Genomic DNA, 12,437 nt, shown 5'->3' on the forward strand with positions numbered 1-12,437 from the left:
GAGAAATAAACAGGCCCTTCATTGGAACTGGAAAGAAAGTGCGGAGAAGCAAGAATAGGAAGACGTAAAGGACTGAAGAAGAAGGATTTGAATAGGAGAGCACAGTGGACCATGGAATAAAGGGATGAGGGGAACCAGGGTGGTGACGGGCAGGTGAAAGGGGAACCAGAATTGTGAGCGGACAAAGAGAAGGGGTGAAAAGGGGCGTAATTACCAGAAGTTAGAGAAATTGATGTTCACACCATCAGGTTGGAAGCTACACAGTCAGAATATGAGGTGTGGCTTCTCCAACCTGAATTTGGCCTCATTGTGGTAGTAAAGGCAGCCATAGACAGACATTGTCCACCTATTGCTTCATCTCCCCTTCCCCACCACCTTCTTATTGTCGTTTCTGTGCCCCTTCCTTTCCAGCGTTTATGAAAGAACTCGGTCTGAAATGTCAACTTTATTCCTCTGGCTTGCTGAATTCCTCCAGCATGACTGTGTTGCTAGGTGAATGTAAATTGTTATGAAAGATCATAGTCCATTCTTGCCTTACTAACCGTTTATTTAACTAAAACCACAAACAGATTAGTCATTCTTATTTATGGAATCACATCAGACTTGTGAGCAGTCCATTTCTGAGCTCTCACTATTTCAGTTCTGCACTATCTTGTTTTAACTGTAACTTACAGTAATATTATGTTTTGCGCTGTGCTGTTGCCACAAAACAACAAATTTCATGACATAACCCCAATTCTGATTCCTACCAACAGTGTCTGCAGAATTTGCCTACATGGAAAGTCACTTGCAAACCAACTCAGCGAGAGAAACTTTGGAAAGTTTCTGAGTTATGAGACATTTTAAAGAGTTTTTAAAAATTCTGAACTGAAACAAAGGAGGCCAGATTATTTTGTCTCTCATTTCTTATGATAGACAGGGTAATGTCCTTCTAGTTTTAGCAGGCAAGGAGCGCTGTTACATCAACTTTCTAAATACAAGTTCTGCATGCACAAACCATTTATAGTTTATACTCAAGAATTTTGCTTTTGCAGTGAGTAAAGAAAATAGAAAATAATTTAGAGCTGGTATGGTTTCTTTTAGATTATCTGATGCAATCTGCTTCTTACACACTCAGTGGCCACTTTATTAGGTACACCTGTACACCTTCTTGATAATGCAAATATCTAACCAGCCAATCATGTGGCAGCAACTCAATGCATAACAGCATGCAGACATGGAGGTTCAGTTGTTGTTCAGACCAACATCAGAATGGGGAAGAAGAGTGATTTAAGTGATTTTGATTGTGAAGTGATTGTTGGTGTCAGATGGGGTGGTTTGAGTATCTCAGAAACTGCTGATCTCCTGGGATTTTCACGTACAACAATCTCTAGAGTTTACAGAGAATGGTGTGAGAAACATTAAAAAAAACATTCACTGAGCGACAGTTCTGTGGGTGAAAATGCCTTGTTAATGAGTAACATCAGAAGAGAATGGCCAGACTGGTTCAAGCTGACAGGAAGGTGACAGTCACTCAAGCAACTATGTGTTACAACAGTGGTGTGCAGAAAAACATCTCTGAACGCACAACACATCAAACATTGAAGAGGATGAGCTACAGCGGCAGAAGACCATGAACATTCACGCAGTGGCCACTTCATTAGGAGAAGGAGGTACCTAATAAAGTGATCACCGGTGTATAACAGTTATCCCAAGCAATTCCCTTTTACAATGCTGATTAATGCAAACAGTTTGGTGTGTATCTGATGTCAAAATCATCATTAATTACCCTCTGGACTGCTTAATACCAGAATGAATCACTTGCCTACAGAGCATCTCCACATTTCCTTCGTTATTTTAAGCTGTGACCACTGCTGGCTATTGCACAATTATTATTAACAAATCCAGCACTGTCCTCTAACAACATCTGCACAGTAGGAACTAGACAGTGATTAGAAACCATGACTAATTTCAAGGAAGTTTATTTTTACCACTATAGTGGAGAGTAGCTGACTCAGACCAGAGCACAGTCCGAGTATGTGGGCTGATCTCCACAAAAGGAAGCATACAATACCAGCTGAGCCACCAGGGTGTGAGATGAGCTCATGAACCTGCCCTGCCCCCAGCTCGAGCTTCAATGGCCCAAGGGGTTTTTGCATGAGCCTGAGCAAGCGTAGCCATGCAGAGCTCCTCAACTTAATGTGACCCCTCTGACAATACCTGTCAGGCTCGCATTATTCCCCTATCACAATGCATACAATCAACCCCTCGGTGGTGCGAACCTACTTGACTGGAGAACGGAGAAGGAGATGACTCATTGAGCCTTCTAGTGGCTATAAGTCATCCTTGAGTCCAATTGGAGAAGCAACAGGACAATTTAACTGGGATGACGTATTATTGGAAGCCTACAGGCAGCAGGTCATTCTCTAAAGGGAATATAATTCATCATTTTTTTTCCCTTTAAACCCTTTGTGCAGGTTGGATAAATGCTTTGTTTGTTTGTTTATTTATTTATTTATTTAGAGCAGAAATTTCCAAACTCTTTTTTTGTCCCATGGAGCCTTTACATTAACTGAGGGGTCTGTGGACACCAGGTTGGGAACTCCTAATTTAGAGAAACAACACGGAACAAGCCACTTATTCAACCCTAGTCAACTCACAAAACAATTTACAATGGCCAATTAACCCACTAACCAGCATGTCTTTGGACTGTGGGAGGAAACCAGAGACCTGTTAATCTGACGTCAATGGTTGGGAAGTTGTTGGAATCGATTGTTAGGGATGAGATTACAGAGTACCTGGAGGCACATGACAAGATAGGCAAAAGCCAGTGTGGTTCCCTGGAAGGAAAATCCTGCCTGACAAACCTACTGCAATTCTTTGAGGAAATTACAAGCAGGGTAGACAAAGGAGATGCAGCAGACGTGGTGTACTTGGATTTTCCAAAGGCCTTTGACAAGGTGCCGCACATGAAGCTGCTTAGTAAGATAAGAGCCCATGGAATTACAGGGAAGTTACTAGTGTGGGTGGAGCATTGGCTGGCCAGCAGAAAACAGAGAGTGGGAATAAAGGGACCCTATTCTGGCTGGCTGATGGTTACCAGCAGAGTAACACAGGGGTCGATGTTGGGACTGCTGCTTTTTACATGTATGTCAATGATTTGGACTATGGGATTAATGGATTTGTGGCTAAATTTGCCAATGATACAAAGATAGATGGAGGAGTGGGTAGTGTTGAGGAAACAGAGAGCCTGCAGAGAGAATTAAATAGTTTAGGGGAATGGGCAAAGAAGTGGCAAATGAAATACAATGTTGGAAAGTGTATGGTCATGCACTTTGGAGGAAGAAATAAAGGGGTAGACTATTATTCAGATGTGGAGAGAATTCAAAATGCAGAGATGCAAAGGGACTTGGGAATCCTTGTGCAGGATACCCTAAAGGTTATCCTCCAGGTTGAGTCAGTTGTGAAGAAGGCAAATGCAATGTTGGCATTCATTTCTATTGGTATAGAATATAAGAGTAGGGATGTGATGTTGAGGCTCTATAAGGCACTCGTAAGACCACACTTTCAGCATTATGTGCAGTTTTGGGCTCCTTATTTTAGAAAGGATATACTGACTTTGGAGAGGGTTCACAGAAGATTCACGAGAATGATTCCAGGAATGAAAGGGTTATCATATGAGGAACGTCTGGCAACTCTGGCTGTATTCCCTGGAGTTCAGGAGAATGAGGGGGGTAACTCATAGAAACATTTTGAATATTAAAAGGCCTGAACAGATTAGATATGGCAAAATTATTTCCCATGGTAGGGGATTCTAGGACAAGAGGGCATGACTTCAGGATTGAAGGACATCCTTTTAGAACTGAGGTGCGGAGAAATTACTTTAGTCAGAGAGTGGTAAATCTGTGGAATTTGTTGCCACGAGTGGCTGTGGAGGCCAAGTCATTGGGTGTATTTAAGACAGAGACAGATAGGTTCTTGATTTAGCCAGGGCATCAAGGGGTATGGGGTGAAGGCAGGAGAGTGGCGGTGACTGGAAGAATTGGATCAGTCCATGATTGAATGGTGGAGCAGACTCGAGAGGCCGAATGGCCTACTCCGGCTCCTATACCTTATGGTCTTATGGATAGTAATGTACAACAGGTAATGGGGCTACATACATGCCAAAGCCAAATCTGTGGAAGTTGCTCTAAAGCAGGCATTCCTAACCTGGGGTCCACAGATCCCTTTGTTAGTAGTAGGGGTTCATGGCACCAAAAAGCTTGGGAACCTCTGCTTTAAGGCCAGGGTTAACATAATGTTCAGCCAAGCACGGATTGCAGATAGAGTGTAGACTGCCCAGTGTGGAAAGGTCTTTGAAGAGCATAGTTTCTTTTTGCCTAACAGGTTACTGGAGTCATTTCGAGATTAACGGAAGGATACAAAACACACACACGCACACCAACAAAGAGACAATTGCTTTGCTAACTACGAAGTATCATCAGTTGTCAGCTTCTTTCTATTGACTTTTAACAATTCTATTATGAATGGCTAGGTGATGGGGTGGAGATACAGATCTACTAAAGGAGGTGTAAGTCATTCCTACACTCCACTAGCATGCAGGTCACCCTTGGGCAAGGTGAAGCACCCGCAGAGCACCCCCCCACCCCCGATCAGGGTCACTTGAAGCCACGGGAGCAGGTGGTAAATGGTCATATGAGCAGCTGGTGCATATCACAAGTCCTGGTTATGCAACCACTGACACCAGGCAGACAATCTCTGGAGAGTATTGATAATGGCTGGGGTCACCCATCTTGTAAAAACACTGCCCAGAAGTAGGCAACGGCAAACCACTTCTGAAGAAAAACTTGCTAAGAACAATCATGGTCATGGATAAGACCATGACCGCCCACATCAATATGGCATGGCAAATAACGATGATGATGATTTTGAATGCCAATTGATCTTGCAAGTAAGGAATTCAAGCATACACAGTTTACCATAAGGTCAATATCCATAACTGATAAACCACTTCTGTATAAAAATAACATTTTTCCAGTCAGCCTTCAGAACAGTGTGATGACAGGGGTCATGCTGTTCTCCTTGTGCACAAATAAAATAAAGTATGGTTGAGCAGTAAACGTGTGTGTGCTCTGGGTCTAGTTATCAGTGACGAGAAAACCAAGCTCAGGGTCTACTGTTGCAATCCCCTTGCTGCTCTGTCGAGCAGGAATGTGACAATGACAAGACACTGCAGAATCTTCATCAGTGCTCCCGATGCAAGATATTGCATACACGGTGAAAACAGACGAATCATCCCCAGTATTTCAAGCAAATAAAACATCGAAGGACCAGTCTAATCTCATTTTCACTGGGGTCTTGCCACATTGCTCTGAAGCCAAGTTAATGACTCCCACATCAATCCTCTTTCTGTACGATCAATCATGTCCCACATTCAAAAGGACAGAGAGAGCATTGCTTCTTCTTCTTATTGTGTCCATGGACAGTCTATACATGGCCCAGCCAGAACTGAACACATTTTTACGCTTTGTTGTTGAATTCGGCAAGATCTGCAATAGTACAGGGTTCCTCCAGCGATGGGCATTGCAGGAGATGTTGCATAGTTTGTGGCTCAGTTCCACATTCACAAGTTGTCGGGCTGGTTGTATATCCCCATTTTCTTAGTGACACCTTTGAACGACCTACACCAGTCCTAAGTCTGTTAAGGCACTTCCAGGCTGCCCAGTTGCAATGACCTCCTGGGGGATGGTTTTCATCCGGTGGAATTTCCATCGTTGGGGGTTGTTTGAGACTGGCGAGCTGGTCTTTCCACAAGGTGATGCAGGCTTCAGACGGGGTTGATTGTAATGGAACAACACTGTTCATGAAGCTCTTCCTTGACTTTAGGCGGCTGGGTGTAGGTGTATGACCATGTAGAGGGTGCCTCTCATCTGATGTTTGATGGAGTTGTTCTTTCTTGCTGGCTACCATTCTTTTTATATCAGGAACGTTGTTAAAACTTCATCAAGTAAGCGAGCTGCTGGTCTCCCAATCTCGTTGTTGCAGGAGCAATCTCCCTCCCTCACTAGTGAGAGCGAGCCTGTCTGAGATACCAAAGTATTGGGCTGAGTTTTGGATGGACTGTAAATCATGGTCTCGTTGGGGGCTTTGCTATTGTTTGCATGGTGAGGGGAGGGGTGGTGTTGGTCCTTTTGCTGTAACAAGTAGGGAGGGGAAAAGGGAGGGTCTATGCTTTTGCTGCTGCTTGAGCGTGGGAGGGGGAGATATGCTTTGGGGGTTCTAATATTTTTTCTGTCATTCATTCTTTGGAGTTTTTCCTCTGTTTAGCGCATGTCTGCAAAGAGTAAGAATTTCAGGTTGTATATTGTATACATTCTCTGATATTAAATTGAGACTTTGAACCACTGAAGTCAAATCTGAAGTAGTTCAACAGCAACACCAATCTGTAGGACTATCATCTCAGATGGCTTCCAATAAACAAGAGCCTCAGGACCTCAAGACCAAAGTTCAAAATACATTTATTATCAAAGTATGTACGCTATTTACAACCTTGAGATTTGTGTCCTTACAGGCAGAACAAAGAAACCCAATAGAACCCATTTAAAAAAAAAATCTTTAGATGATGAGAAGCAGAGGAAATGGATGTTGTGGAACAGCTTGACGCCAAGTCCTTAAGAAAATGTATCTCAGTTGCAGCCCAGTCTGCCAAATTTCAAATTGGCCCCATCTGCCTCTGCATCCACAAGACATCCACCACTATAAAAGAGTGCAAATGAATGTCAATGTCATTCAAAACAGATTAAAATCCAGATTCAATCATCAGACCGTGCCAAAGTTACTGAGCGCATCTCTTAACACTCCAGTGGGTTTCAATGACCCCGGGTTGGGTGCAAGTTGGAGGTTGAAACAATGGTCACTGCACCAATTTCTGAAAGTCATTCAGAAACTCCTTTCCACAAACACAGGCTTGTGAATGGTGGGTAATGACCATCAATTATCACAGTGTGGATAATGAGGTGGTACTGACGGGCATATCTTCTCGAGAAGAGGAAATGAAACGTTCACAAAAACAGAAGAAAAAGCAATTAGGTGCACAATATCAAAATGAAAAACAGAATCAGGTTTAACAACAGCACACATCAAAGTTGCTGGTGAATGCAGCAGGCCAAGCAGCATCTATAGGAAGAGGCGCAGTCAACGTTTCAGGCCGAGACCCTTCGTCAGGACTAACTGAAGGAAGAGTGAGTAAGGGATTTGAAAGCTGGAGGGGGAGGGGGAGATGCAAAATGATAGGAGAAGACAGGAGGGGGAGGGATAGAGCCGAGAGCTGGACAGGTGATAGGCAAAAGGGGATACGAGAGGATCATGGGACAGGAGGTCTGGGAAGAAATTCTTCCCGGGGGGGGAGGGGGGTGACCCAGAGGATGGGCAAGAGGTATATTCAGAGGGACAGAGGGAGAAAAAGGAGAGTGAGAGAAAGAATGTGTGCATAAAAATGAGTAACAGATGGGGGTACGAGGGGGAGGTGGGGCCTAGCGGAAGTTAGGGAAGTCAATGTTCATGCCATCAGGTTGGAGGCTACCCAGACGGAATATAAGGTGTTGTTCTTCCAACCTGAGTGTGGCTTCATCTTTACAGTAGAGGAGGCCGTGGATAGACATGTCAGAATGGGAATGGGATGTGGAATTAAAATGTGTGGCCACTGGGAGATCCTGCTTTCTCTGGCGGACAGAGTGTAGATGTTCAGCAAAGCGGTCTCCCAGTCTGCGTTTAACATCAGGTTTAACATCACTGGCATATGTCATGAAATCTGTTGTCTTTGTGGCAGCAGTAGAATGCAATACATAATAGAAAAAATGTGAATTTCAGTAAATATATATATTAAATAGTTAAATTAAATAGGTAGTGCAAAAATAGTAATGAAGTACTGTTCATTGGTTCAAGGTCCATTCAGAAATCGGATGGCAGAGGGGAAAAAGCTGAATTGGTGAGCGTGAGCCTTCGGCCTTCATTACTCCCTTCCTGATGGAAGCAACGAGAACAAGGTATGTCCTGGGTGCTGGGGTCCTTAATGATGGATGCTGCCTTTTTGAGGCACGGCTCCTTGATGATGTCTTGAACACTATGGAGACTAGTGCCCATGATGGAGCTGACTGAGTTTACAACCTCCTGGTGCTTATTTTGATTCTGTGCAGTAGCCCACCCCCATATCAGACAGTGATGCAGCCAGCCAGAATACTCTCCATGGTACATATGTAGAAATTTATGATTTCCTCAAACTCCTAATGAAATATAGCCACTGTTGTGCCTTCTATGTAGCTGCATCAATATGTTGGGCCCAGGATAGATCCTCAGAGATGTTAAATTTAAGGATATTATAACGCTGCCATCTGTCACACAATCTCTTTGACCTCCAACCATCAGGCAGAAGGTACCAGAGTACAAGAACAAGGACTGTGAGGCTCAGTAACAGCTTCTTCCCCCAGGCTGGACATCCAGCTGCCACCCAGTACACAATATTTAAGACAGTGCCCGTAGTAGTATACTGTTGTATACTTAAGTATATGTCGCATGTGTAATACTTGTACATTACAGTATTTTTATTATTTATTAATATTATTGTGTTAATATTATTTTATGTGCTTATGTGATATATGTACTGTGTTTTGCATCTCAGTCCCAGAGAAACGTTTTGTTTAGCTGCAAACATACATATAGTTAAGCTTGAACTTGAAAAAGGCAGGATATCAGAATATTTACCTCTTTATAAAAGATTATCTAAGGCATATATCATTTCTTTAAAAAATAGCTGTTCCAGTTTGGCTGCCTTTGAATTTTGTGATTTTAGCCAATTTCCTGTACAAGGTCGCCCAATGATAAATCAGTTGTGCTTATAATCATCTGCTCACTCCCTAATTTCTAAAGTACTTTTATTTAACTATTGCAGAGCATAATCCCTCTCTGACATTTTGACATCTTGGTGCTTCCCCCCTCCCCCCCTGCCCCTCCACCATCAGTTACGAATTTCTTGCTAGGTAATATTTCCACAGGGTTTAATGTCTTTCAGTGGGTCAGACAAATGTTCACGCTTCACGAGCTAGATAACAATGCAACCCACCTCTTCACTGTGACGAGAATTATGGCAGAACATGACCCTGAATCAAATTCAATTATCATTCCAGAAACGAGGCACAAGATCAAGGCTAACGCTGAGGGGGTGATGCACAATTAAAGGTGGCTGAAATGTGGAACCAAGGCCACATCTGCTATTTCAGACTGACATTAAAGACCTCATTTTAAAAAGGGTAAATAGTTATCCCAAGGGTTCTGCTTAGTATTTACCCTTTAGCACACATTACTGAAAGCAGATCACATCACTGCACAGGGGAGCTTGTTGTGTAGAATTCAGCTACCATATTTCGCCTACCACAGCAGAGGCAATATTTCAGAAGTGTTCCTTTGGCTGCAAGACAAAAGTCGCACATCATTCTGTGGTGGCACTGTAGTGTAGTGGTTGGCAAAATGCTTTACAGTACCGGTACCTGGGTTCAATTCCCACCGCTGCCTGTAAGGAGTTCGTAAGTTCTCCCCATGACCGCGTGCGTTTCCTCCCGCAATCCAAAGCCGTAACAGTTGGTTGGTTAGTTGGTCATTGTAAATTGTCCCGGGGTTAAATCAGGGGATTGTTGGGAGACATGGCCTGAAGGGCCGGAAAGACCCATTCAGCACTCTATCTCAACCAATCAATCAATAAATAAATAAATACCTAAATAGATAGATAGATCAATCAATCTTTTTGCTCCTATGCCTTATACACAGTTCATTCAAAAGTCAGCTCAAATATCTTCAACTCTAGGGTACCTTCAGCAAGAAAATGTTATGATAAATACTGTCCGAATGCGGACCTGGTTGAGAGTAAGCAGTTAAAAGATTAGAGAATCAATCACAGAACTCCATATCTCCTTGGCTAGATGCCATACTAGGCAGTGCTTCAAACACTCACTCTGGGAACTGGAAGAAATTCAAAAGAAACAGGCAGTTGTCAACCTTGGTTGGCAGGGGGCGGGGGCAGGGGGAGGGAGGGGAATCTGCTGAAACTCAAATTTATTGGCAAGTTATGTGCTGTGCAAATCATTATTCAGGTCTTATCAGAAAATGATATATTTACTATTGAAGCGTTTGACTGGAACACTCACTCACATGATAGCTTGGCCCATTCAAAGCAGCTGTTGAGGTGTTGAGTGGAACCTGGGGAAAAAAGATTCCAGACCTTGGCTGAGAACATAGTTCATTAAAAGAAACTTTTAGACTAGAAGCAAAATAGACCAAAACAACAGTAGCTTACAGGGTCAAACCAGTAACTTCCCAAAGGATCAGTGGATAAAGTTCCTCAGTGTGTGTTGAAGAACGACCCTGCCCTCAGACATGCTGCCAATAGTTGAAGCGTGATCTACACATGAGAAATGTTAACATAACTGTTCTATTTGCAGATGTCCTCCAGTGTTAAACTTTCACAGACTTTACTATGTTGTTCAGGTCTGTGATTTGGCAAAGTTAAACACATGCAATAAATATACTTTTAGTTTAAGAAAGGTGTACAGACCTGGGATGGACAAAAATCTTTCTCCAACTTGGGGCAGTACGTTGTCAGTCTAACTTAGAAGAATGCGCTGTTGTTTTAAAGATGGATTATTGTTCCTCAAACATGTATTGTTGAAATAGTGCACAAGATCAGAGACAGACAGATGACAGGAGAACAGTGGCATTGAGAATTTACGTAGCCAGAGATAGTTCTTTTGTTCTACTCATCCCTCCCCAATTTCTTGGCAACTGAAAATTAACTTGCTTTCCTTCTTTCCTCAGCTCTGAACAAGGATCTCAGACCTGAGACGTTAACTTCTGTTTTTCGCTCCATACAGGGCATTTGTCCAGCTGAGTGTCACCAGCGTTATTACTCACAAATTTTCCTATCATCAAACAGCAATACCGTTGTCTTCTCAGCATCTACAATGTTTTGACATTCACTTATTGAAAGAGAAAGTTAGTGTGAGAGAGAGAGAGAGAGAGAGACAGACCCTGTGGGAGGTCGAGCTGTTGGAATAAACAGTGGTTTTTGATGGACGCTGGATCATAGTCTCTTTGGGGGCTTGCTGGGTGGTGGTGGGGGCCCTGATGCATTCTGTTAGAACGAGGGGGGGAGGGGGTGGGGAAGGGGTGATAATTTGCTGCTGCTTGTGTGTGGGAAGGCGAGCGGGGTTCTGGGGTTCTAATGTTTTTTGGGGGCTTTCTTCTGTTTTGTGGATGCCTGCAAAGAGTAAGAATTTCAGGTTGTAGATTGCACCGTTGAACCATCCATTTTGTGTTTTCTTCGGAAAGAGGATTCTGATGGTAGACTTACTTCAGGCATAAGGTCATTGCACATCTAAGTGGAGCATTCAGAAAGTACTCATTTCACCGCAAGGAGATTTAAAACTAGGGGACGGAGATTCAGTGATTGGTATGATAATTAGAAGGAAAATAAGCAGGTACTTTTATCCAGTCTGAGCAAAGCAGAAATCACACAATTTTTTAAAAATAATTGAAATAATTGACTGTAATCAAAAGGGGTACAGATCTCAGATTAAATGAAGACACAAGAGATGCAGATACTGGAATCTGGAACAAACAAAAACACTGCTGGAGGGACTCAATAGGTTGAGCAGCATTTGTTAGGGGGAACTGAATGTCAATGCTTCAGACTGGGACCTGATAACAGGTCTCATACTAAAATGCATAATTTGATTGGGGGTAGTTCAACTTGCGAGGACACATTCCCGCCGCTGTCTGTAAAGAACATTCTCCTCATGACCACATGGGTTTCTCTGGGTGCTCCGGTTTCCTCCCACAGTCCAAAGACATACCGGTTGGTTGGTTAATTGGTCATTGCAAATTGTCCTGTGATTGGACGAGGGTTAAATCAGGGGTTGCTGGGCAGCATGGCTTAAACGGCTGGAAGGGCTTTTAATGTGTCTCAATAAACTAAAACATCGTTTTCTTTCCATAAAATTATCTCCAATTTCATGTTGCTGTCTGGTTTCCACTGCCACCCACTGGGTGTCAAGGGCGTGATCATGTGCAGCAGTTCACTGACTGCCCACTCTGCCTGCTCCTTCATGCAGTTCACAATCCGCTGGAGGGACTGGGCAAGTCAAGCAGCATGCTTGGGAGCTGGCCTGGGGGTGGCGGGGGGGGGGGGTGGAATCAAATCAAATCGAGATATTACCAACTTTTTGTGTCAAAACCCTGCAAGAGGACTGAGGGTAAAGAGGAAGGATACCTGACTTAATACGAGTCTTAGTAAGAACAATCAGCAGAAAAACAGTACAAACTACAGAGGAGGAGTGAGGAGGGAGGCTATCACACAGGTCCCATCGAGAGAAAGAAAACTTCTTCAAAGTCAGCGTGCCACCAGATTGTTT

The 12,437-nt window shown here is 43.3% G+C and overlaps 1 protein-coding gene across 2 annotated transcripts in view; it reads right to left on the minus strand.

Annotated features, from left to right (window-relative positions):
* LOC134356003 (kelch-like protein 25) overlaps positions 1 to 12,437 on the minus strand; it is a 56,417-nt gene that overhangs the window by 12,430 nt on the left and 31,550 nt on the right. The window contains exon 3 of one of the 2 annotated variants that reach the window (XR_010020254.1): positions 10,180 to 10,227. The exons of the other annotated variant lie outside the window; for it this stretch is intronic. The gene's annotated coding sequence lies outside the window, so the exon portion shown is untranslated. The remainder of the gene's footprint in view (positions 1 to 10,179; positions 10,228 to 12,437) is intronic. 2 annotated transcript variants of the gene reach the window in all.

The sequence above is a fragment of the Mobula hypostoma genome, chromosome 13 (genome assembly GCF_963921235.1).
Source record: "Mobula hypostoma chromosome 13, sMobHyp1.1, whole genome shotgun sequence".
Lineage (NCBI taxonomy): Eukaryota > Metazoa > Chordata > Chondrichthyes > Myliobatiformes > Myliobatidae > Mobula > Mobula hypostoma.